Source organism: Aethalodelphis obliquidens, unplaced genomic scaffold (assembly GCF_003676395.1).
Source record: "Aethalodelphis obliquidens isolate GAN/ISIS:26980383/991018 unplaced genomic scaffold, ASM367639v1 scaffold39, whole genome shotgun sequence".
NCBI classification, from domain to species: Eukaryota; Metazoa; Chordata; class Mammalia; order Artiodactyla; family Delphinidae; genus Aethalodelphis; species Aethalodelphis obliquidens.
The window spans coordinates 7,872,131-7,899,484 of NW_020837983.1; the positions used below are offsets into that span (position 1 = coordinate 7,872,131).

General features: G+C 44.8%; 1 long non-coding RNA gene across 2 annotated transcripts in view; it reads right to left on the bottom strand.

Annotated features, from left to right (window-relative positions):
- Window positions 1–27,354, bottom strand: part of LOC113633352 (uncharacterized) — a 144,167-nt gene that overhangs the window by 93,546 nt on the left and 23,267 nt on the right. The window contains exons 1-2 of one of the 2 annotated variants that reach the window (XR_003438153.1): window positions 18,983–19,083; window positions 15,342–15,420 (exon numbers count right to left, since the gene is read on the bottom strand). This is a non-coding gene — a long non-coding RNA (uncharacterized LOC113633352). Of the gene's footprint in view, window positions 1–15,341; window positions 15,421–18,982; window positions 19,084–27,354 lie in introns of those variants that run through there. The other variant, XR_003438154.1, reaches the window with a different exon arrangement.

The following is a 27,354-nucleotide window of genomic DNA, read 5'->3' on the forward strand; positions in this document are numbered from 1 at the left end:
GGTGGGGTTGAAGAGTTCTGGAAGGCTAAGTTCCAGAAAGCCCCTGAGGGGTGCCCAGCCAGCCTGTGGTCACTCACCCTTTTGCCACAGCTCCAGTGCAACTGGCAGGCCTCAGTTTCTTCCGAGATGCTCCAAAAAGGAGAAAGAATGGAGTCAGCTGCTTTGGAGAAAGAGTTTTGTTCTTAGAGTTTTATATGTGGCAGCCAGAGAGCTCCCCAATGTTATCAGGCCTTCAGGTCTTGCATTTTACAATGGATTTCTCTGACAACATGGTGCTCACCCAGAGGAGGAGAACCAATGGAGGAAAGTCCTTAAAGATGATGTCCAAAGGAGAAAGGCTGTTGCCTTTAAAGAGATGTCATGTGAGGAAGAAGGGCCAGATTATCCAGAGGGGCCAAACAAGGAGAAAAGAATAGAAGCTGCAGGGGGGACAGACAGTGATTCCTTACAGACTCTTCTATCAGTGAGGACTCGCAACCACTCCTCTTCGGGGTAAAGCCTTCCCTGAGGATGTCCGAATCACAGAGTTGTTGAGTTGGTGGGGACTATAGAGCCCAACTTCTTTGTTTTACAGAAAACAAAAATGTAAGCCTGGAAATGCTACAGACACACCGTGGGTCCTGGAGGTGAGAGCATGGGCTCCTGCATTGAGGGGGCTGTTGGTTGAGATGACCTTTGAATCCATTCCAACTTATGAGCCTATGTCCCCCAAAACAGCTCAAAATCCAAGCAGAGAGGCAGAGAATCATGGTAGCTAAGAACATTGGCTTTGCTCTCAGAACTGGAGTCAGATCCTGGCTCCATCATACACCTGCTGGTGACACTGGACTACCTGACACCTATCTGCCTTGCATCTATCTTACTTCTTTATGCACAAAATGGGACCAATACCTGTACTATCTCAGAGGACTATTGTGAGGGTTCAATGAGAGAATAAAGGTTACCTATTATTATCTTCACCCGGACCCAACACCTGACACCTAGATGGCTCATAGAACACAAAATATAATTTACCTTATTGTTGCTACACTGAAAAATGCTACGCTGGATGTCAGGCCAATTTGCATGAACCCACTTACCATTCTATGGAATTCCATCCTTTTAGAGCCTTTGGAGTTTCCTGCTATACCAGGTTTCTCTTGAAGAAAAGTAGCATTCGATTAAGAATTTATAATCAATCATTCACTTACCGAGCAACTACAGCATGTCACACCCAGAGCTACATACTGGGGATAGAAAAATAAACCATACACAGGTCTTGCCCTTAGGAAACTCAACCTAGAGAAGAAGATAGATCACAGGAATTTTTTTTTCCAGAAAAGGACTCCGGTTCATATCAACTCATATTTTGGGGTGAATACTTGTTATGGGTTGAATTGTGTTCCCCCCAAGAAGATTATGTTAGAGTTCTATCACCCAGTAACCCAGAATGTGACCTTCTTTGGATATAAGGTCTTTACAAATGTAAGCAAGTTAAAATGAAGTCATTAGGGTGGGCCCTAATCCAATATGACTGGTGTCAGAAAAAAGGAGAAATTTGGACACAGAGAAATATACACACACAGGGAGAACTCCATGTGAAGATGAAGGTAGAAATTCTGGTGATGCTTCCAAAAGCCACAGAAGGCCAAAAGTAGGCAGTAAATCACCAGAAGCTGGGCAAGAGGCCCGGAACAGATCTCCCTCACAGCACTCCGAAGAAAACAACCCTGAGGACACCTTTATCTCTGACTTCCCAGCTAGGCTCCCAAACTGTGAGACAATACATTTCTGCTGTTTAAGGCACCCAGTTTGTGGTACTCTGTTACCACAGCCCTAGCAGACTAGTACAATACTCTATGCTAAGTTCTCTGCTAGGCACTTCAGGAGATATAAAATAAGAGGTGTAAATAAGATGAGATACAACTGTAATACAGTGTCATGTTATAGCAGGATGAACAAAGTGTTGGAGTAGCACAGAATAGGAAATGATTCATTCTAATGGGGGAGAGATGAAAGCAAGAGAGTCTTTATAAAAGAGGTGACATTTAAGCAGGGTCTTAAAGGATGAGAACTGAGGCTGCGTAAAGGGTAAATGGTGGTGTCACTAAGTAAGAGGGAAGGTGGGGAAAGAGCAAGTTTGGTGGGAGGGTAGTAAGACCAGGAGTTCTATTTGGAATGTTTTAAATCTCATCAGAGTAGAGATTTCTATTCTGTGCACCCAAGATTAGGAATCATCTTCTTGTGTCTATTAAATTTAATCAGTCTTACCTGGGGGCCACAGAAAGCTAAATCATTCTTGACTTTTGAGGAGTCATTATCTCAAGGCCTGATGTTCCCCGTGTAATAAGCAAGCCCTCTGGGATCCTCGCCCTGCCTGCACAGCCCTGCCTCTCTCATTCACAGCTTGTTCCATCTTTCCTTCAAGTCATCTGAGTTGGATGACTACCCAGAAAGTCTCCCACTGCTGCAGAATCGGAAATGTGGGCCCTCCACCTAACAGCTGGGGTTGGATTCAGGGTTGCCAGTGGATAATTTCTTGCTTTTGGAATTCAGAGGGAAGGGCTATGGAGCAGGACCCTGACCCAGGAGTGGCTTCCGAAGCTCTTCAATGCAGGCAGAGGGAAGTGAGTCATCACTGGCCATCAGAGAGGAGGGACTCCCTGCAGCTGGACTCCACGAAAGAGACATGCCGGACACCCGCACAGCCTGCCAGGCTTCCTTAAGGGAGGCAAGTGCGCTGGAAAGGAGGATGGAAAATTACACTCATAGATTACCCCTTAAAAAAAAAAGTTTATGGAACTGACCAGTATGTTGTGGAAAATTCTGGGCTCACAGGACAGGGAAAACATAAAACTGGGCTTTGTCAGGGTGGAAGCAAGAAAAAATCATTAGAGAAAAATGTAAAACCTGTGCCATGCCCTTCACTCGTGCAAGAAACCTATCCTGATTCTGCTAAGTCGACTCCCCTCTTTCTGAGCCCTTCTCTTCTCTTGCTTTCCTCTTCTTTCCTTCTTTCCTTCCTGTTCTCTTGCGTTGGTTTAATTTTTTTCAGGAAAGTCTATGGACTTGATGAGTTGCTGAAGTGTTTGCCGATTAGTCAATTGCTGTCTCCCCTGTGGTGTCAGACTCTCTGCTTCTCAGGAGAAGGGGATAAGCAGAGCTCCTTCACTTACCAGGAGCAGCCTCTGTGCACACCTGTTAGCTTTTGAGGGGCTAATAAATAGTGTCCCTGGTACCCACTGGCGTTCTGAAACCATTCAGAGGTAGACACAGGAATCTGGCAGATGAAGTTGGAAATATCACCTTCGATACAGATAACAAGCTCTCCTGGAGGGCATGGCTTAGCTCTGGTGTTACTGTCACCCACCAGTGACAGGTGCAGCTAGAAAATGGCAGGCTCTTCCTTAGAGACCAACCCTGCAGGGCTTCCCTTGTAACCAAGAACAAATGAGACACCATTCCTATTTAAAGGCTCACCAATCAAGTAAGACCCTCCTCTTCCTCTGGGGAAGACTAACGCAGGAACAGAGGGAGGCCAGGGTGTTCCTCTAAAGAAGGACCCTTCACACAGAAGGAACCATCAAGAGTGGGGAATATGTGTTCCCCTCACAGTGTTCCCTGCAGGAAGAGGTTTAGGGAGGTTGACTCCCAGTGCCCTTCCCAAAAGAATGTCAGGAAAGGCAGAATTTCAAGCACCCATGGAAGAGACGTTTCTGGAAGTTTTTGGACAGTTGCCTCCTCCTGTGGTAAGGTTGGTCCTCCTCTGCTCTTATCTCACTACCATCATAAATCAAGAAGAAATGTTTATCATCCATCTCAGAAACCCCTCGGGAGGCACTAGAAGGCATTCAGAACTGAGCTTCATCATTTCTTCCTAAAACTCTCAATAGCTTTCGGTGTCCTGTGAGATGAAATCCAAACGTGTTAGGCTGGTATGACATAGTCTGGGTTTTTTTCCCCAATATCCATCTTCTTACTTTTTTAATACAACCCTCACCCACAACACACACCTGAGTTTTAACTGGGCATAAGACTGCTCAGCTAAAGACAACATTTCCCAGCTTTCCATGTAGCTAGTTTCTAGTTAATGGGACATAAGAAAAAGTAATGCAGGCAATATCGGGATCATCTCCTTAAAAAAAAAAAGCTGACCTAAGTGTCCATCAACAGATGAATGGATAAAGATGTGTGTGTGTGTGTGTGTGTGTGTGTGTGTGTGCGTGTGTGTGTGCATGTGTGTGTAAAACGTGGATAGACATCCAACACGGCTGGACTTAGAATGCATTATGCTAAGTGAAATAAGTCAGACAGAGAAAAACAAATACTGTATGAGATCACTTATATGTGGAATCTTAAAACTACAACTAGTAAATATAACAAAAAAGAAACAGACTCACAGATATAGAGAACAAACTAGTGGTTACCAGTGGGGAGAGGGAAGGGGGGAGGGGCAATATAGGGGTAGGGGATTAAGAGGTATAAACAATTATGTATAAAATAAGCAACAAGGATATATTGTACAACATAGGGAATGTAGCCTATATATATATATTTATAAATATTTTTTTATATTTTTAATTTTTATTATAATTTATTATAATTTGAATATTTAATATTATTTTAATATAATTATATAATTTAATATTTATTAATTATAATTTATTAATATTTTAGTATTTTATTTACTAATTTATTTATTTTTGGCTGTGTTGGGTCTTTGTTTCTATGCAAAGGCTTTCTCTAGTTGAAGCAGGGGCCACTCTTCATTGCGGTGCGCGGGCCTCTCACTGTTGCGGCCTCTCTTGTTGCAGAGCACAGGCTCCAGACGCGCAGGCTCAGTAGTTATGGCTCACAGGTCCAGTTGCTCCGCGGCATGTGGGATCTTCCCAGACCAGGGCTCAAACCCGTGTCCCCTGCATTGGCAGGCAGATTCTCTACCACTGCGCCACCAGGGAAGCCCCTTGACTTGTATTTTAAAAGATCATGGTGGCCTCCCAGTATCTAGAAAAAGTAAGCTATGTTACACAGATCAAACGTCCAGCTTAAATCAAAGAAAAATGATGGATAAGACTGTAAAAAATAAAAACAACTGAAAAACATCGACTATCTGAAAAGACTTGAGGAACTTCCAGGCTAATTTTTGGATGAAACTCTGTAACCAGAAAGGTAAGCCAAAAATGAGACCTACAAAACTGCTTATGATCTGAGGGCATTTGCCAATGACACAAATGACTCCAGTTGCCAGCAGCAGACCTAGAGAGACAAGAGTTGGGCTCAAGCCCACCGAGAGTGAGGAGTCTGGGGAGACCCTTCCCACACTGGGCTGAGACCCAAAAGGACTATAATCTCAAGTCAAGTGCAACCAGATCTCATCCTGCCTCTGCCCCCTCAAACCTCTGGAAACTTCACAAAGGGTTGTTTTGGTGGTAAAAAGGGAGAGGGAAAAGGAAAAGAAAAAGAAAAACATCTATTCTTGAGTATTTGTGGCCAGGGCCAGCCCTCTTACAAATTTGTACCGCATTCTATACGGCCTGGAGTATGAGCCACTGGGTCTCAAACCTTGAACTTGTTCTGAGGTGTTCTGATTGATAGCTCATCTCAGAAGAAAACATATCGAACCTAGGCTTCAGAGGACCCACACAAACAATTTTTCAACAGAAATGACCAGAAAGCAGTCAAAGATTAGCAGGCATACAAAAAAAACAGGCCAACCTGAACATAAACAAGAACCATCCAAAAAATCACAGACCACAGGAAAAGATCCACAAAGATTTCAGATGGTGGAATTATTAGACCTATATTTATTTTTAAAAAAAAAGAAAGGAAAAAACTTTGATGACACGTTTAAAGAAATAAATGACAAACATGAATATATATGCATGGAATAGGAAACTCTACAAAGTGATATAGCATATCTGAAAAAGAAATGAATTTCCAAAATGGAAAAACACAAGAACCAAAAACGACAGTAATAATGGTTGTATTTGGCTTCAAGTTGAACACATCAGAAGATAAAAGTAGTGAACTGGAAGAAATTGTGGACATCCTCTGGGTCAAGTAGAATCTCATTTTCTAGGACTTTAGGGCAGAATTGTTCTCAATTCTTTCAGTTGCATTATGGTAAGTTTCCACAGGCTGAGCTGCTCTTTTGTAGAGCATATATGGATAATTATTATCTCTGCTTCCTCATAGGAGCTGCGATTCTCAAAATATTTAACGTGGTGGTTGACTGCACCCATATTTTTGGTCAGTAGCCCAAAGAAGCCACAATTAATTCTCCTGCTAAGTAGACCTCCAGTCTCAGTACTAAACCCAGAACTCTGAAAGAGTGGAAATTTGCCATCTCTGGCAGGTGGAATTATCAGTAGGTGCTTGATGAATGCCTAGTAGGTCAATTTGATAATATTTCCCCTTTTGATTAAAAACCAACATTCCCGGCTCCATATGGCACCTGAAGGGCTGGGGAAATTTATCTGAAGCTTCCATAAGCAAAATTACAGTAAGGACCTCTTTGTCCTTTGTTAATTGAAAATAAGCTACTCTCTTTTGGAGAGGGACTCGACCCTCTGAGGGCTGCCATGGAAACTCACTCACTAGAAGATTCAGCAACTGCTCACACATTTTCATTTCACCCACAGCAAGATGTAATCCAAGCAAAGAAACACTCAAAATATAAAAATATTTATTAGCAGGGGACTGCAATGTGTGTCTCGCTAGGTATAGGCCCCACCCTCTTTCTTTTTGAGGATGCCCAGCTGCAGTGTCCAGGGGGAAAGTTATCCGAGGACCATCATCATAAGCCAGCTCTGAAGACTGACCAAGAAGAGCATAGGACATGCCCTGCAGGAAGAGGAAAAGAAAGAGTAAATTGTTTGAGAAGTCAGCGGCTTCTGAATCTCAAAGAAATGAGGAGGTTCAGGTCAGGACAGGGCGACCAGAAGCCTCCAGGGAAAAACTCATCTCTGATTAACCTTCTGCTCTGCTTGCAAAACCTTCCATCAATGGCTGAGATTTTGGAGCCATTTGCCTAAAACAAAAGAAACCATAATATCGCCAACTCAGAGGGCCCATCTTCCCAGAGCCCATCAATCAGCAAGTTCTACTGGGTCTAATTTTCCCATCCTCTCTCTTGCCAGTGCTACCACAGAGGCACAAGCCCTTACCACCCAAGACAGAAGAAGAAGAAGGTCAGTTTTGTGCTAAGCCCTTGGCAAACATGCATTTAACATGCATTTAACAACAAACTGCGAGATGAGTAATAATTCTTGTCATATATGAAGGAACAGAGGCTAGGAGACTGAGAGAAGTCACACAGCTGGCAAGTGACAGAATTAAGTCTCAAACCCTTCATTCACCTGATTCCAGGTCCACGCTCATCACCTCATCATCTACTGCCTCCCAAGACTATTTCAAGGGCATCCTATTTGGACCCCTGTGCTTATCCTCTTCCCATTTCAAACCATCCTGTACTCTGAAGCCAGATTAATCTTCCTAAAACTTGCTTTAAATCATGTCACTCCCAACCTCTTATCTTGTCCACCATCTGGTCCAACTAACATCCAGCTTGCCTCCCAAGGCTGGTACTTGCTGCTCTGTAGATGTGTTTCTTCGTTCCTCATTTCCCTCCCCTACACTGCCTTCCCCCTGACTTTTCTTCTCCTCAAAACACCAGCATTGGTTCCTTTATATCCTCAATACTAACTGAATGCCTACTAATTCCTCTACAAGATTTATTGCCAAGAGACAGTATAATTTAGTGGGTAAAACTCAGACTGGACAAGTTGCCTGATTTGAATTCTGACTCCACTAAATATTAGCTACATGACCTTGGGCAAGTTTCTCAACCTTTCTGTGCTTCAATTCCCAAATTGTAGAATGAAATCATTATGGCTCCTACTGAGAGGATTAAATTAGTTAATACACATAAAACACTTGGAACAGTCCATGGAACAGAGTAATAACAAACAGGAGCTAGTCCTAGCAGTAGTACTAGGTACCGTCACCAAGTCTAAGCTCGTACGGCTCACCGCACTACAGGCCAATAATTGAGAGACAAGCTGTTGGGGCAAGGAATAGTGACTTTATTCAGAAAGCCAGCTAACGGAGAAGATGGTGGACTCATGCCCCAAAGAACCATCTTGCCTGAGTTAGAATTCAGGCTTCTTTTATACTAAAAAGGGAGGGAGTAAAGTCAAACACTTTCTGGTTCCCATCGGCCTCCAAGGGGTGTGTTAATTTCTTCCTGCCTGCAGTCGTTCACAGGTGGACCTGGTCAGGATGTTTCCTGTGAGCTAAACAAAGGTATTTTAGCTTTATGGTCATTACCTGGGAAGCAGGGTTCCCAGAGATGTGTCATTACGTATAATTTAAGCTTATAGGCAACATCCCTTTAGGGATTAACTTGTAATAGAATACAAAGGCTCTTCCCTATTACAGTACCAAGCACTGGGCTAGTTACTGGGATACGGAAATGAATAAATCACAGTCAGCCCCTTTCCTCGCAGTCCAGTGAACAAGGTGGGCATGTCAACCAAGAATCACAGCCCAGTGCTCTACGTGCTGTAACAGAGGCAGGTACAGAGGGCTGGCGGGAAGATGTTAAGTATCTGAGGTAGGGTATGGTTTCAGGAAAGAAATTATGCTTTATCTCAAAATTAAAGAAGCATAGGAGTTCTTCTGAATACACAGAGTGGTGGCATAGGAGTGACATCTGAATAAACATGGCACAATCATCCAGGGAGGATCCAGAGGCTGGAACAGGATGAGGCCTGATCCCATGAAGACCTTATGCCATTCTGAGAAGCTTATCCTCGAGACTGTAACCAGAGGAATGCCCACCCCAGACCATAATGGTCTCAGCCACTTCTGACCTGGTCAAGAACACTCATTGCATATTTTACTAATATGATACTTATTTGCCGTCCTATCCTATTTCTGAGTACTAAGCAGCCCACACAAGCATTTCTGAGAAGCTTTGCTATGCTGACCCACCAATGGCCCCTCTCTGATGCTTCTTATCCTAGGTTGGTATGTTTTCCACCAGGGAACTCTGCTACCTTGGCCACAGCTGATTGGACCAAGGACTAGCACCTGACCTGCAGGCAACTACCTCTTGGTTAGCCAGTGCCCAGGGAGGGGGGCCCAGAACCGAAGCCAGGCTCAGTGGTATCTTTTCATCCTGTATGTGGACTGCCTAGAGTCCCTCTCTTAAGGAAATCTGAATGTGAAACACACACAGAGAGGAAAACAGACATAGAGGCAATGAAAGTGGGAAAACTCACTGTGAAAAAAGCAGTAAGCAGAAGCCATCAATCAACCAAACCCACAAGGTAGAGAGCAGTACCGGCAGACAGGCAAAGCTCAGAAATAGGTGAGGCAGTGTCACAAACACGGAGCACTAGGTAGGGAGCCGGTAATGAGAGAAGCCATACTATATCCTGAACCATATAGGATACGGTTGCCAAACACTCCTGGTTTTTGTGAGTGCAGCAGGGCAGTGGTTAAGACAATTTTCTGTTTTCCCTATTTCCCTAAGCGTCTTCAAATTAAACCCCAAAACACTGTGGACAAGTCTCTTTTCCTTGGAACCTGAATGAGTCTAATGTAACAGGAACAAGTCCTTTCTGCCCAGCTAGATGGCATGGCCTGCGAGGGCTTTCTCGTGGAACAGCCTGTGCATTGGCAGAAAAGCAAGAAGGAGAACAACTTATTCGGAAAGATTCCCAGGGTTTTCATAAGAGGAAATGTAGGCAGCCTGTGGAGGGAAGGGTGACACAAGAGACAGGAGAAGCAGGGAGGGGCCAGATCCTAAGGGGGCAACCATAGCAAGGAATCTGGGTTTCATCCTGAGATTATGGGGCTCTGTTTAGAGCCCCATAGCTTAGGAAGGAAGAATGATATGGTCAGGTTTGAGATTGCTGGATAAAGTCACATTATACACTGTCATCTCCAATGGAGGCAGATATAAAACATTTACAACCCAGAGGAACCCTCTTCAGTAAAAATGACCTACCCCTACGTGACCCGGAAGGAAAGCCAACTTTCCAGGTATATTCACCCAGCCAAAAATGGAAAACAAAGAAATTTAGGCAAATTACAAACTCCAGTGCCCAAAGGAAGCCCCCGCAAAGAACAACTCCTCCAACCATTATTTCCTTGAGACAGAACATAACACACATGAAGGAGACCCAGAGCTGGTGGGAGTTTTTCTGAATGTTTTGTGAAATGGGACACTCATTTCTCCGGGGAAAACAATCTCTAAAGAGAGATTTCATGGAAAGTCACCCTGTATCTTATCTACTTTACCCTGGTCTAAGTCTCACAGTCACCTGTTTCTACCCCACACAGTCTGGCACTGGAAGCTTCCAGAAGGACTCTGGCTACAGAGCAGTAATAAGAACTCGGGATGAAGTGACCTCCCAGGCTCACTCTGGCTTCTAGAACTCAGCCTCCACCTGCCAGTGCGCTGTCTCCCCTGCTTCGTGCTTACCTTGTCTTTCCCTCTCACTGATGCCTTCAAATAGCCCTGTGTTCCCAGGAACAGTGGTTATGCTATCAATTCAAAGAACCACCACTTCAGAGGAAAGGGATCGCGAACCCACCCCGCTCCAGGGTCCCCGCTGGCTATTTGCAGAAGTTCTCCACAAGCCGAGAAAAGTCCTCCGCGTGCGATACCCGCTCCATCACAGTGGGTTAATCTAGGCTCTCTGCAGCTTCCTCCACGATCTGCTCGCACTGCCTTCTCTCTGAGACTTGGCAGGGAAACGCACACTGGTTTTCATCCTAACTCAGGGACAGCGAGGTTTTTCATACCTGCGCAGCGGCCTGTGCCAGTTTGGATTCAAAGGGGCATCACGGGATGAAACAGAAAGAAAAGCAGCGGAGGCGCCAAGCTGCGAATCATAACCAGCTTCCCTGATGCTGTGCCACAGTCAACGTTAGACTGGAGAGCCCATTTCCTGTTTTCTTTACAGGTTAAACCCTGTCAAATTTGATCCAACTCCAACCCAAACTTGTCTCTAACAAAACGATTGTTTTCCAAGCTCCAGCTGCTGGCAGATTCATTTCGAGACACATTCAATACAAGTGAACCACTGTATAAGGTAAGATGCTTAAGCGGGGTGCCTTAGCCTGAATTTTCCTCTTGTTCTCTATTCCCTTCTTTCCCTCCTCAGCTCTTTCTTTCCAGTTTTTGGCCTTTGTTAAGTTCACTCCTGGGGCCTCATTTCTGCTTCATTTTCTAGACGTCTTTTCATTTTTCCAGCTACCCTCCTCCTCACTTATTTACCCTTCACTCTATTTTCGTCTTGTTTCTTCCTTCTCCTCTCCTCTCTTTTCCCTTTCTTCTGGCTTCTTGCCTCTTCTCAGTCTTAAGGTTGAGAGGATCTACAATCCTAAAGTCACAGTGGTATTCCAAACGTTGGCAGCAGGTACCACAGGGGCGTTGACTCATCAGGACAGACGCTAGCAGTGGAGCCGGGAGATCCAGAAGGTTCCCTACTTTGCTACTAACTAGTGGGTTGTGAGAGGTGAAAGAGGACAGTGGGGCAGGGACAGGAGAGCACCCTCAGAAGGCTCATGGAAGTGGCTAATTACATTAGCAATTCAGAACAATTTCGATCTTTTAATGATCAAAAGTGTACCAGATTGAGAACAAGAAAACAGCCACTGATATGTGGGAACGGTCCTGGTTCTGTCAGCCAGGCCTTGGTGTTGCTAGGAGCTGGCACTGACAGCTTGTTGAATATGAGCGATTTCACAGAACACCAATGACTGTGATGGATCCAAGGAAAAACAAGACCACTCCACACAAAAATATGAACATCATCCAGAGTGCAAAAATGGGGCTTCCCTGGTGGCGCAGTGGTTGAGAGTCCGCCTGCCAATGCAGGGGACGCAGGTTCGTGCCCCGGTCCGGGAAGATCCCACATGCCGCGGAACGGCTGGGCCCGGGAGCCATGGCCGCTGAGCCTGCGCGTCCGGAGCCTGTGCTCCGCAACGGGAGAGGCCACAACAGTGAGAGGCCCGCGTACCGCATAAACAAACAAACAAAGTGCAAAAATGACCACACGTCCTCCTATCCTGCTAATGAGTGACCCCTCTTCTTTACCAATTACAGTTCCAGCCTTGATTCACTCATCCTGCCTTCTACAGTCAGGTTAAGATACCCAATGATAGAATTACCCCCACTCTTGGAACGCATCCTATCCTAATTTCTTCACCCCTCCCTCAAATCATCAAGCACAAGCCCAAATCCTATAGTAGGTTCTTTCCAACACCCTTTAACTGAGTCTCCCCAAGTTCCCCATGGTGTGTGTCTCCCCCATTACAACAAGCAACAAACCCAACTTGTTCAACCACAGGTGTGTTCCTGGTGGGCTTTGGCTGAAGGCCACTGACGAGGTGCATTTTTGTCCTGCCAAAGCCTTGAGACCACTTTTTTTTTTTTTAAAGAAGATGTTGGGGGTAGGAGTTTATTAATTTATTTTATTTATTTTTGCTGTGTTGGGTCTTCGTTTCTGTGCGAGGGCTTTCTCTAGTTGTGGCAAGCGGGGGCCACTCTTCATTGCGGTGCGCGGGCCTCTCACTGTCGCGGCCTCTCTTGTTGCGGAGCACAGGCTCCAGACGCGCAGGCTCAGTAGTTGTGGCTCACGAGCCCAGTTGCTCCGCGGCATGTGGGATCCTCCCAGACCAGGGCTCAAAGCCGTGTACCCTGCATTAGCAGGCAGATTCTCAACCACTGCGCCACCAGGGAAGACCCTTGAGACCACTTTGAGGAGAGGATTCTGACAAGGAGGACCTGAGCCCTCACCTCAGTGAAGGGCGCCAGTTAAGTTCCCTGTGAGGCACAGACAGGGGACCTGCTCTTCACCCTGTCCCCCTTCCCACTGGTAATTCTGGAAAGCTCCCAAGAGAAGAGCATGACAGAGAGGGAAGTCTTCCAGATCTAGCAGGGGAGATCCTCACCTCTTGGCTGGGGAGTCCTGCTGTAAGGCGAGGGGGAGGAAAGGGCAGAGTTTGGGACAGATGAATCCTTTTGCCTCCTCGAGGGTGGAGGCAGCTCTCTACGTTCTCAGAATAATTCCCGAGCATCTATAGTACTGTTGCTTATTCCCCCACCACAGACCACTTCCGCTCCAGAGCCGACCCTACTTCCTCCCCATGACTAGCGTTTCTAGTTTGGTCCAGGAGCTCCAGCAGGCATTGTTTTCCCTTTCATCATGGCTTTCAACTAACACACAGGAAGGAGCTTAGAGCCAACAGAAAACTTAACGCATCAATGCCGATGTCAGGAGATAGGACCAAGCCTGCCTCTTAGAACGCAACTTAAGCTGAAGGTAAGCACTAGATTCCAGGAACCTGAGTGGCCACACAGTTTGCCCAAGTTCATGTAAAAATGAGTCTTGTTATAAAGCAGTTCCTTCCTGCCTTCAGACACTTGAGTGAAATATGCTTCAGAAGGACTCATAATCGCTAGACACCAAATGAGCCACCAACCCAGGATTACCCCTAAATTATTCAAGATGTTGGAAAAATACATACACAAAACAGATCAATCAAAGAAATCAAATACATGCCCTGCGGTTCTGAGACGATTAGGTGGGAACATTCTGCAATTACACACAAACAATTATTTCTCCCACTGAGTGGTATCAGAAAACTTGGAAAAATTAAATGCGGTATCATATCACCAACCCACAGAGTAGAAGGCATCATCCTGAGCACTGGATATCAGTAAACAGAATTACAAAGCCTAACAGGATCACAGAACAAAACCTGAGGGAATCACCGTCTTTCCAACAAGACCGTGATTATCTCCACGTGTGAGCTTATGGGGGGCGGGGGAGGCAGGGGCGCTGTTCCTGATTCAAAGTTCTCAAGGTCACAGGAGGAGCACCTGGGGATGCCAGAGCTGATGGGCCGCTCTGCATCCCACCAGCACCCAGCACCCCAGCTGCCCACTTTGGGACAGTTTAATCTGACAGAACAAAGCAGCTGGAAGAGGTTGGAGCAGAGAAAATCATGGCATGCCGAGGAGGCATTCTCCCTGAGCTCTTTAAAAAGATATATTAATTGGGATAACTAAGCTGCTATAACAAATAAACCCCAAATTTCCAGGGACTTCACAGAATAAAAATTTCTTTCTCTCTTAAGTACCATTCCAATGTGGGTGTCCTGGCCAGCGGACAGCTTTCTTCCTTACACCGATCAGGGCCCACTAGCCCTCCAAAGCAGCAGCTCTCTGCCTTGGTCATCTTCTAGAACGTCTGGGGCGCTTAAAACTCTTGCTGCCCCCCAGAGTTGTGTGTGGGGTTTTGGTTTCCCCAAAACACAGTCTCGGTGATCAAATCACATTCTGTGAACAGGTATGCAATGGAAAGCACAAACCCTGGAGGCAGCCTCATCTCCCCAACTCATCTGAGGGCCCTGAAGAATCAAGGCCATAGTATATGACTATCTGTGACCATTTCCTCTCCCCACCCAGTAACCAGCATTGTCTGGGGGGTGGGAGTAGCAGGTACTTTGAGTCCACTAGCACAGCCCACACTGAGAGTGAAGGTATGAAAAGGTAACCAATCAAATGGAGAACTTTAGCAGCCAAGGAGAGTGCTAGGTGGAGCCCCATTGGCTGGGAACCAGAGTGGCCTCTGTATTTAAAGCAAAAGAGGAGCCCATTTTCTGCTTGGCTCCAATCTGGAAGTTACTCTTTCTACCAAATTAAGCCACAGGGGAAGCCCCTTCGCCGTGTCACAGTGTAGAGGCAGTGGGGCAAGCCCAGCTCCTCAGGGGCAAGTCCCAGTGCTTTGGGAAAAGACAGCCTGTGACACCTGGGGTCAGCAGGAAGTCAGTGTTTTTGCTGAGCTTGGTGAGGGACGTTAGCCTCCTTTAAACACCATCAATGGAGACTCAGGCTGAAAATAGACTGGGAGCAATGGCAGAGCAAGACTGAGAATTCTCTCATAAGGGCCAGAAACAAGCAATCAATAGTCCCACAGACTGGTCTGGGACAAGAGCAGCGAGGCCACATGACAAAGGGTCAACAGGGTCAGGGTGTGTAAGAAAGATGCCTGCATGAGACCAGGGCTGAGCTGGTCCCTTGGCCACACTTGGTTGAGGATCTTACCAGGAGGTTGGGAAATGGAAATGAATCCCTCAACACCACTGGATGGTATTCATGATTGTTGCAAATGGCCAGCTTGGGTCACCCCTAAAGTAATCTACACGTGCTCTGATTCCACAGTGAGAGTTCTGTCATTCCCAGCATATCCCATTTGTCATCTTTTATAGTACAGCATAATACCCCTCCCAGCGTTAACTGTAAATAGATTCCCAGCCTGGATGTGCCCCGCCAGACTCACACAGTCAAGATCCTAGTGTCCAGAGTGAGGTAACCAGGCTAGCAGTTTACTCCACAGGGAACACAGCTGTCAGCAGCATCTGAAAAGAAGAAAAAGAGAAAAGAAAAGAAATACAATGGAATACTACTCAGCCATGAAAAAGAATGAAATAATGCCATTTGCAGCAATGTGGTTGGACCTAGAGATTATCATACTAAGTGAAGTAAATCAGAGACAAATATCATATGATATCTCTTATATATGGAATCTAAGAAAATGATACAAGTGAACTTATTTACAAAACAGAAATAGACTCGCAGGCATAGAAAACAAACTTATGGTTACCAAAGGGGAAAGTGGCTGGGGAAAAGGATAAGTTCGGAATTTGGGATTAACTGATACATACTACTACGTATAAAAGAGGTAAACAACAAAGACCTACTGTATAGCACAGGAAGCTATATTCAATATCTTGTACTAACCTATAATTGAAAAGAACCTGAAAAAGTATATATTTGAATCATTTTGCTGTACATCTGGAACTAGCACAACATTGTAAATCAACTATACTTCAATTTAAAAAATTAAAATTTAAAAAAAAAGGAAAGGAAGGAGAGGATGGGAGGAAAGGAAGGAAAAAAACTCTCAGTTCTGGGAGGGCATATAGCGTACCCTAAATAATAGAAACTCAGGCATGAAGAAAATATAGAATCTAGTATGGGCTCTGGCAAAAACTAATTTCTGTGACCTTGGACATGTCCCTTACCATCTCTGGGCTTCAGTGTCCTGTAAAGAGAAAGAGTTGGACTAGAAGTTGTAAGGCCTCTTCCAGCTCTGTGATACTTCCATTCAATGGTGAAGATGATTATGGAAAATTGAATTTACCTAAAGTCAAGTCTTATACAAGAGAACTTTATGTACATCTCTAGTCATTTCTAAATGACATGTGAAAGAACTCAGTTTAGAAATGATGCAGGCCTCTGCTTTCTCTCCTCCCTTTCAGCTCCTGTTACCCTTGGTCATTACTGCTGCTCATGAAGGTTGCCATTAGATGAAAAGCAGGAGAAAAGAAAATGAACTACAATTCCATCATTTGGTTTTCCTTACTTAGTAAAGAGCAAATCACAAGCAACAACATGCAGGTAAGTACAGGTGGGAACTCTGTACATCAAAGAGGAAAAGCAGAAGGAGGAAGGAAATGTAAGTGTTGCTTTACACAGCCACGATGGGCTTCTCTGTCCCAGGCATGCAAGGAGAGCCAACACATAACGGCCATCTTTCCTCACCCTCTGCTGAGGAGACCCAAAGAGCATGTGTGAGCATTAAATTGGATGATTTGTCATGATAGCTCAGACCTGGAGTGTGTTTTCCCATTAAAGCTCTGGTCTTCTCCTTCTTACAAATGTGTGCTTTCATGCTATTTGGGCTGTTTCACATTGCATATAAAAAGGCAGCAGTAATTGTATGAATCTGCCCATCTCACATGTACCATGCTCAGTTGTTCAGCGTAGCCTTGGTGATGAGGTCATCTTCCAGGACTTTTATATTCAGGAGGTGTTGGGGCAGCCGTTCTTCCCTAGATATATTTATGCTCAGCACTGTAAACTGAAATATGGCCACAGCTACAAAAGAAGAGTATGAAACAGAGATCTATTGTGTCTCAAAAGTCAAGCCGCTGCTTGGTCATTGGATAAATGAGGATAAGATAAGTTACCCTTACAAATAACTGCGAAGATTTAGGAGCCTGAAGATCAAGAAGTGAATTTCTTTCTCCTGTAAGAGTCCAGGTGCCCAGGCTGACAAATGCTCTGCCATCTTCAGGAGGCAGCTGCTGAGGTCTCCCTGGGAACTGCCCTCCCAGTTCACCAGGAGGGGAAAGGAGCATGAAGGACCCACAAGGGCTGGGCCTGACAGCTGTATCCACTACTTCCACTCACACCCCACTGGAGAGGACTTGGACACGTTGTCACACCTAAATGCACAGAAGGCAGGGAAATGTAGTCTCACTGTGTGGCCAGAAATGGGGTGATGAATTTGCATAAACAGCTAGTGGTCTCTTCCACTTTTTACTTGCAGGTTGCAATTCATTCGTGCATCATAAAAATCAATTTAGAAAGTGCAAATTAGCATTTTTTTAAAATGGGATGGAAGAGAGGAGAAGGGAAAGAAAGCATAGGGAAGGGAAGGGGAGGGGAGGAGGGGTGAGGAGAGGTCAGAGACTAGTGCATGTAAGAAGGTTAAGTAGTGTTTAATGAAATTTGTATCAGTTGTATGTGTGTTAATAAGATATTATGTCACATGAATTTCTTACTGTGGGTCACAGTCAGAAAGATTTGAAAGCCCCTGGCTTAGCCACACCTTTTTTTTTTTTTTTTGCGGTACGTGGGCCTCTCACTGTTGTGCTCCAGACGCGCAGGCTCAGAGGCCATGGCTCACGGGCCCAGCCGCTCCACGGCATGTGGGATCTTCCCGGACCGGGGCATGAACCCGTGTCCCCTGCATCGGCAGGCAGACTCTCAACCACTGCGCCACCAGGGAAGCCCAAGTTTTTTTGTGTTTTTTTTTTTAGCCACACCTTCTTAAGTTTGTTGTTTAAAAATCTAGGAAGATGAGTTTTTTTCAACCCACAGATATCTCTTATTGTAACATCACACTAACACCATTAGTTATTCACTATAGAGTAGAAACTGGTCTTGGATACCACAGAATGGTAGGAATGTGTCAATTTATTCATAACAACACAGAACTAGATTTCCAGTTAGAAAGCCTGGATTCAGATCCCCACTGCTAGTCCCCATTGTTCATTCATTCATTCACACCACAAACATATACTGAGCACCCATTATGTGCCAGTCACAGCGCTAGTGCGGAAGACAAAGCATTAAGCAAATAATCACGGCCCCTGCCCGGCACTTTGAGTTAGAGACAAACAATAAACAAGAAAACAAAACTGATAGCTACAGAATGTGAGTGGCATGTTCTGTTAACCTCTTAGTGCTTCCATTTCCTGATTTATAAATAAGTATCATATATCAATACCTCAAAGGTACATGATGGTACTTTGTAAGTGTGTATACTTAGGTAAGGAATTACTTTATTCAGTGATGATTTGCTGAATGCTGATCCCATACTCAAGAGTGTAATAGGACCATGGAGTTTAGTTATTAGCAAATCAAACAACATCTTTATAAAGTGGCCTCATCTAGTGTTACAGGTTGAATCATGTCTCCTAAAAAAAAGATATTTTGGAGTCTTAACCCCCAGTACCTCAAAATGTGACCTTATTTAGAAACAGAGTCTTTGCAGATGTAGTCAAGTTAAAATAAGGTCATCAGGGTAGGCCCCGGTCCCACATGACTTGTGTTCTTATAAAAAAGGAAAGACTGGACATACACACACAGGGAGAACGCCATGTGAAAATGACGGCAGAGGTCAGGAGGATGCATCTACAAACCAAGGAACACCAAAGACTGGCAGCAAGTCGCCAGACGCTGGGAGAGGCATAGAGCAGACTCTCCCTCACCGTCCTCAGAAGGAACCAACCCTGCCCACACCCTGCTCTAGGACTCCTGGCCTCCAGAACTGTCAGAGAACCAATGTCTATTGGTTAAGGCACCCAGTTCGTGGTACTTTGTCAGAGCGACCCTAGGAAACAAACACACCTGGAAACCGAGACCCAGGGCAGCAACTCCAAGAGTCCAGACAATTCTGTACCTGGACTTGAGGTCATTTCCTGATGGATGAGTCTAGGGCTCAAGGCTACCTGCTGAGTGGAAAAAGCAAAAATCAGGGCCATTTGCCTAATTTTCTTTTTCCCTTTAGCACTTTCTGGAATAGAGTTGTCATAAAATGGATATAATGCCATCATTAACATCATTATCAACAATTCACGTATACAAATCTTAGTGAGAATTAGATTTTAATGTTTCCTTACACCAAGTGCTAGAGCCAGCTACACCCAGCTAATTCGGGGGAACAAAACTGGTTAAGCCGATGCATGATTTATTTTTACTCCTCTAGAAAGTTGACACTTTATTCATTAAACTACTCCCTTTAACACATTTCTAAATCATTGCTTTCCACTCTGATTGTCTAGTGCTCATTTCTGAATTTCAGCTGGAGTGGCTTTGATGATGAATTCTGTTTTTTACCTGACAAGGGAAGTTAAAACCGCCCCCTCCTGAACATTTAAAAGGGAAATTCAGGCCCTTTTTTGTCAGGCTGTTTATCATACCTTGCAAATACTCAAATCCATTTCCTCTGGAAAAGGTTTGTCTTTCTATGACAGGCATATAAAAAGGTTTTATTACAGTACTCTATTCATTGGCGCTGCTCTGCCTGAAGATAAAAAGGAATTCATTTTCTGGATTTTCCTTGAATGTCAGCTCTACAGTTTCCTTCTATTATCAGAGTTCTTAACCCAAGAAGAATGGAGGGGGAGGAGAATTCAAGTTAATATACAATATCAAGCTCCATTATTGACTAACATGAATATCAAAAATCCCCAAATAAAATATGAATTTAAATGAAAGCAGTAAAGACCAAAAAAAAAAAATCTCTATAGGGATTTAATGGCAAGCAATCATTGGATTTACTTGAAACACACTACGCTTCATGCCTCCCCAAATCTGGAAAATCGCTTCAGCATCAGTTCTTAGGTACAGCCTGATCTGTCAGTTATGGTATAGAGCAGTGCCGCCCAGGCTTTAATGTGCACGTAAACCACCACGGGGTCTGGTTAAAATGCAGATTTAGGGCTTCCTTGGTGGCGCAGTGGTTGAGAGTCCGCCTGCCGATGCAGGGGACGCGGGTTCGTGCCCCGGTCCGGGAAGATCCCACATGCCGCGGGGCGGCTGGGTCCGTGAGCCATGGCCTCTGAGCCTGCGCGTTCGGAGCCTGTGCTCCGCAGCGGGAGAGGCCACAACAGTGAGAGGCCCGCGTACCGCAAAAAAAAAAAAAAAAAAAAAAAAAAATGCAGATTTATATTCAGTAGGTCTAGCCTGGGGCCTGAGACTCTACATTTCTAACCAGCTCTGGGGTGATGCAGGACGTTGGCTTCACTCTAATCCTTGAGCTGAACCTGTCAGAATAACATAATTATGTCTCAAAATTACATAACAGGCTGGGGGCCCAATCTCATACTAATTTGCACCCACTCCTAGGATGCAGTGCTGTCTGGGCATGTCCAATGGGCTGGTGGAGAGTCCATGTCTGGTGCTGACACCAGCCAGCCCCAAGGACTCATGTCTGATGGCGTTGGAGAAAGCTGCAGACGGAAGCTGTGTGCAGGAGGGACCCGGGAGGCTTGGAGACGCCACAGGGGAGAAGGGAAATACGCCACGGCGTAGAGCATAGCTTCACCTCTGCGTGGGGCTGCACTGGCTTCTGGGCAGGAAGACTGCGGGGGGGGGTCGGGCACCACACGCATCCTTAGGGTTTGCAGATTGGGAAGCATCAGGAGACTGCACCGTCGTGGCAACCATAAGAGAGTCCAAAATGGAAACCCTGCTCAGGAGCAGGTAACTTGGTGGCCGTTTGAATGGGGCTGGAGCTCATTCATTACACAGTGGGGGGAAGGAACAGGGGCACTTGAGTCCCCCCAATCCATGTAAACACAGGAGGCTTGAGGAGATTCGGGTTACACTTGCTTCTAGTGGTTGGGGGCTCGGGGCAATGAAGTATGGAGGAATCACTGTCAGTCTATCGCTGTGCCCAGGAAAGCAGCTCAAGTACAAACTGTAAGTCTTCAAATGATGAGACATGTTTATACCTTTCAGCCACAGACATCTCTCATTTCATAAGCCACGGAGATGGCCAAACCCCATGTCATATAAATTAAGTACTGTGTAGGGATGAAAGAGATCGGGGAGAAGGGGAAGGAACCACCAGTTTAATTTCTATAACATCAAATCTGGGAGCACTGTAAGTTCAAGTGAAGTCCAATAAAGGATAAATGATCAAAATCAGCCTTCAGCCGACCCTGCTAAGCCCAGACACATTCAGTAACTTCTGTTCCTGAACCTGGCCACGTGGACTGTGAGCATCTTTGTCATCTTGAAATTCTGCTTTCAGTGACTTTTACATGCCATTGGTGGCTGGTTCTCTCTTCTGGCCTAAAGAAATGGATAATAATTTTGGTAACAGGAACCAAGTGATATAGAAGAACCTGAAATTCCTTCTTTCCATTTCTTGTTTATTACGACAGTCTGACGAACAAACCAAAGACACTGTCTGTCCTTCCGCCTTTCCCCACCAGCAGCACCAGAGGGCTTTCCACTCCACTCCGAGCAGTGAGATGCTCAGAGCAGTGAGAGGCAGGGTGGTGCTGGAATGCATTGCAGTGGGAAGAAGACCAGCAACCTCAGTGCCACCTCTGGGTAGCACCAGTCAGTGAGAGAAACCCCACAGTTTTGCACGGTCTGAGCATACTCATAACCAGTCATGTGAGGCCCCTAGGTTAACCTTGATGCAAACTGGTATATGTCCCTTGCTAGTGCTTTTAGTCACTCTGATGGTCAGTTGTAGCAGCTCAAGCCCAGCTGATGCTCTATCCCCTCCCCCACCCCCCAGTTCCATTATACTAATTATGTGACCTATGCCTCAGTTTCCTCTTCTGTGAAATAGGAATCCAACAGGACAAACCTCAGAGTATTGTTAAGAAAATAAGTGAATAATGCGTGGAGAGACTTAGTGCACTGTCTGGCATACAGCAAGTGCTCCATAAATGCTGCTGCAGCTTTTGCCCCGCCTTCTACTGCCAGGAAACAGGGGAGCATAGTGGTTAGAAGCATAGGCTGAGGAGTAAGACTGCCTGGGTGTGCAATCCCATCTGCACTGCTAACCACTGGCAAGTCAACTGTTCTCTGCCTCAGTTTCCTCTCTTAAAACATGAGGATGCTTATAACAGTGACTACCTCACAGCGCTGTGGGATAATCCGTGGAAAACACTTAGCACACAGCACCTGACATACAGTAAGTGCTTCAGTACACTTATGTGCACTTCTATTGCTCCCTTATTACTCTGACCTGACCCCGTTCAAGAGAAAGCAGCTTCCACTTGAGCTCTGTGCAGAATGTCACAAACCAACACCCTGGTACAGGTCACTCACATGCTGGCATCATTTCCCTATTCACACTGTTCTGAATGATGCTACTTATTCGTCCCAATCTCAGCAGAGAAAAAACGGAAAGTCGCTCTCTCCAGTTACACTTTAGCTCATGCTCTTCCCCAGACAGACAGCTGAGTCAAGGGAGGAGAAGTAATTTTCTGAAGCCTTGATGAAATCTTTATTTAAACCTTATAAACACTGTAAAACATTGTTGAGGATTTGGATTTTCCCCACCTGCCAGCTCCTCACAGCTTGTCCAAGGAAGAAAGACATAAACTTAGGTAAATAAAGGAATTTTAATAAAAAGACTCTGCCTCTTTTGCTTTTTGGCATCAATAAAATTATTTTACAGAATCCTCTAACAGATTGTAAATAAGTCTTTTTTGAGAATCCCTTCCATTTGGACCTGCCTTCTCCCTGAAGCCTAATGGAAGTTGGGTGGGGCCGGGGGGGGGGTCCCTAAAGCTAGAAATCCTCCAAGAAAAGATTCATGGCTTCACAGGCCATTAACACAAAGCCTCAGATCTCATCCCAGAAGCCTGCTCCATGACAAGTTTTCAGCAATTACAAAAACCAGTAAATTTTAGAAATGGTAGAAAAAGACCAAATGTATAGCTGGCAGTCAAGGCTGGCTCTAGGCATGCTTGTCTCTGAGACCCTCTACTCTTCTGCCATCCTCCCGCTAAAAACTTCCAGAGGCCTCCTCCACCACCACACTTCATCCCCAGCTCCCATCCCCTAACACACAGCCACACTCCATATTCCTAATACCCTCCAAATGTCCATGATCAGTGGTAGGGAACATCACCCGTATCCTAGACCTCTGCTCTTCCCTCGCTTTATTAAAACTTACCGATGCCGAACCCTCCTGCACTGTTGGTGGGAATGTAAATTGATACAGTCATTATGGAGAACACTATAGAGGTTCCTCAAAAAACTAAAAATAGAACTACCATACGACCCAGCAATCCCACTACTGGGCATATACCCTGAGAAAACCGTAATTCAAAAAGAGTCATGTACCACAATGTTCATTGCAGCTCTATTTACAAAAGCCAGGACATGGAAGCCATCTAAGTGTCCATCGACACATGAATGGATAAAGAAGATGTGGCACATATATGCAATGGGATATTACTCAGCCATAAAAAGGAATGAAATTGAGTTATTTGTAATGAGGTGGATGGACCCAGAGTCTGTCATACAGAGTGAAGTAAGTCAGAAAGAGAAAAACAAATACCGTACGCTAACGCACATATATGGAATCTAAAAAAAAACGGTATTGATGAACCTAATGGCAGGGCAGGAATAAAGACACATTCATAGAGAATGGACCTGAGGACAGTGGAGGGAAGGGTAAGCTGGGACGAAGTGAGAGAGTAGCATTGACATATATACACTACCAAATGTGGCTAGTGGGAAGCTGCTGCATAGCACAGGGAGATCAGCTCGGTGCTCTGTGACCACCTAAAGGGGTGGGATAGGGAGGGTGGGAGGGAGGCTTAAGAGGGAGTGGATATGGGGATATACGTATACATATAGCTGATTCACTTTGTGGTACAGCAGAAACTAACACAACATTGTAAAGCAATTATACTCCAATAAAGAAAAAAAAACACTGAATTGTACACATTCAAATCATGAACTGTATATTTATACAAATTTTATCTCAATAAAAAAATTGCAAACAAAAAAACTTACACATGCCAAGTCCTACGTCATCAGGTCTCTTCTATGGAAAATGACTCAGAACCTATCTTACACCAAGGCAGTAGAGGCGTTTGCTTATGTGATATGATTTAAAGCACACTGCCCCCACTATAAAATTTTCCCCCATACATCTCCCACAGTACCTGAAATACAGTCATTGGGGATTTTGCTGCTTTGGATTCAATCTTTACGGATTCCGTAAGTCCTCTGTTGAATTGCAATAGCACCTTGCTTAGAATAACATATAAAGTTGTAACCAGGAATAGCAGGCTCAAAAAGAACAGACTAACAGACAAGGGAGTTGTAACAGAAAACTAAGAAGGGGGAAAATGGGTCTAGGGAATAAGGGATTATTTTCTTCAAAAAGAGCAGAGATAGTCCTTGGGTCAACAAGGGATGACATAGCGGCCCTGGGTTACAGGGAAAGGGCCAAAAAAGAAAGGAACATGAGAAGAGATCAGGAAGAAATCTCCCTCATTTCACAGTCCTGTTCAGCACCAGTTCGGTGATGGATCACAAGTGAAAAACTGTTGGATAAACTACTCCTCAGTTTAGTGTGGTACCTGGCTACTGTGTCACCTCCCACTGTCTTGCCCCCATCTGCTTCCCCTTCTCTTGCTCCACCCAGTGACCTTCTCCCTAAAACCAACTGAAACGTGCACCTTCCTTTAAAAATGACATCAATATGGGAATCAGGTACTGCAGCAAAGGAGCAAGGGATACATTCTGGTAGGGAGATGGGGCCCTTTCAACGGGCCTCTCAAATCACTACATTGTTGTGACAGCTTGTTTCATTCTACACAAGACCAGGTTGGTTGGTTTTACTCTATGTGTGTCCTAGAGAGCCCAAGCAGAGCCTCTTCATTCATTTATCAAGTATGTATTGAGTACCACCATATACCAGGCACTGGAAGTCTTAGGAGATCCCAAAAGAAAGCCATACTGCTGACTTCAAGGACCTCATGTGCTGGTAAACCAACTCTCCAAAATGTCATAGCCTTGATTTGGTAGCAGTTGCCAAAAGTCATGATGTAAATATTCCCACTGTGGCCAACATCAAGGTACCCACAGTTTAGCAGCAGGCTCACAACACTCCTGAACGTGTAACGGTCAGTTCCCCGCCTCCCCTCCCCCACCAGCTGATAGCTCAGGTACAACCACGGGCCCTCAGAGTTGAGTGAGGGAGACAAGAATATCAGGATACAGGGACAGGCACAGAGTGCCGTGGAACCACACAGGTAAGAGACAAGTTCTACCTGCAGAGGGTCAAAGAAAACACAGAAAAATCATAGTCTCCAGTAATTGAAGGAGAGAGTTTAATATTTCAATGCCCCACTAGACTGTAAGCTCACTGAGACCAGAGCCTGTGCTTTCTTTCCTACCGTATCTGTCTTTTAATGTCTTTCAGTAGACTTTTCCATATATGGCATAGATCCATGTTATAGCTATTAAACTGAGATTTTGAAGGAGATGGAATTAATGTAAGTAGCTTGCCCCTTTTTCCCGATGGCTGTACAAGTGGTTTTCAGGTTTTACAAAAGGAAACCTTACCATTGCTAAGTGCACCCTGAAAACTCACTTTATTATTTTGACTTCAGTTTTAATTAACTGTGCATATGGCTGCCCACTCATTAGGGTCAGATGGCCCAGCTGGGGATGGATCTTCTTGGCATCTGGGCTGAGTTAGCATGTGCCTTTGAGATTTGAGTGTGTGACAAGAGGCCGTGAAGGAGAAATTCAGGAAAGGTTACAGACTCAGGTGCCAAAAGCAACTGCACTGGCTCCTCCAAAGTGAGCCGAAAAGAAAAAGCAGCCATGGAGAAATGTCCCCAGAGCAACAAATCAAACTCACCCTGCCGTAGAGGTTGACTGAGGACCAATCAAGGCCACGGAGGGCTGGACAGGGGCTAAAGGGTCTGAAGGTTTTAAGACTTGGCAACTTCCAAATAAGAATTCACTGACATGCCACTAAATCCAAAAGCAGAGAATGCCCAGTGGCCCAGAAAACGCCACTCCACAGAGATGCACGTCACACAGACGATCCCTTCTGTTGGTGCTATTGCTACCTCTCATTTTAATGCAAAGCCCCAAAAACACTTAGTGGAAAACAGGCTTATAATCCTGGTAGACCACACGGCTTTCTGCCTTCCAGAAAGAGGCTTCCCTTCCGGAAAGTGTATGTTTCCATGTACTTATTTAAAATCATATAGTGGAGTTGTATCTATCAATGTCAAAACAACTGCCCTGTTTATATTAGTTGGGGAAAAAAATCCATTAATCCATTATTGACATTGTGTAGACAAACTGTTGATTCACTAAATTTCCAGCTGGCTGCTAAAGTACCTGGAATGAAAACACCACTCCAGAACATACGTAAGAAATGCGAAACAAGAAAATATTTAAGTAACTAGCAAAAGCTTCTATCATCCTGAAACATCAATTATAAAAGGCCAATTACTCTCAAGTTTTCTTTGATTCCTTTATGGAAATGAATAGTCCTTCACTGGGACTTTCCGGGCAGTCCAGTGGTTAAGACCCCGCACCACTGCATGGGGCATGGGTTCAATCCCTGGTTGGGAAGCTAAGATCCCCCATACCGTGCATCCTGCATGCCGCGCGGCTTGGCCAAAAACTAATAATAATTCTTCACCAGTAGCTACCAACTTCAGCCCTTCCCCTTTCAATAAAAATCTTTGTGTGAACTCTCTTTAATTCCAGTTTTCTACAGCACAAGTACATCATCAGATTGCTCCAGGAGCCCTGCAGACATTTGCTCACTAGATGAAGCACAGTGGTAACTAATATCTCATATACTACATGTTAGAGCATAAAAAGTTACTAGTCTGGAGATTCAGTAAAACACCAAATATTTTCCTGAAATCATTAGAATTTACAAAGCAACAATATTAATACAGAGTATGTACTGAATCATATATATTACTTGCATTCTAGCTACTTCAAAAAGTATTTGATGAGAAAACCATAATTCAAAAAGAGTCATGTACCACAACGTTCATTGCAGCTCTATTTACAATAGCCAGGGCATGGGAGCAACCTAAGTGTCCATCGATAGATGAATGGATAAGGAAGATGTGGCACATATATACAATGGAATATTACTCAGCCATAAAAAGAAACGAAACTGAGTTATTTGTAGTGAGATGGATGGACCTGGAGTCTGTCATACAGAGTGAAGTAAGTCAGAAAGAGAAAAA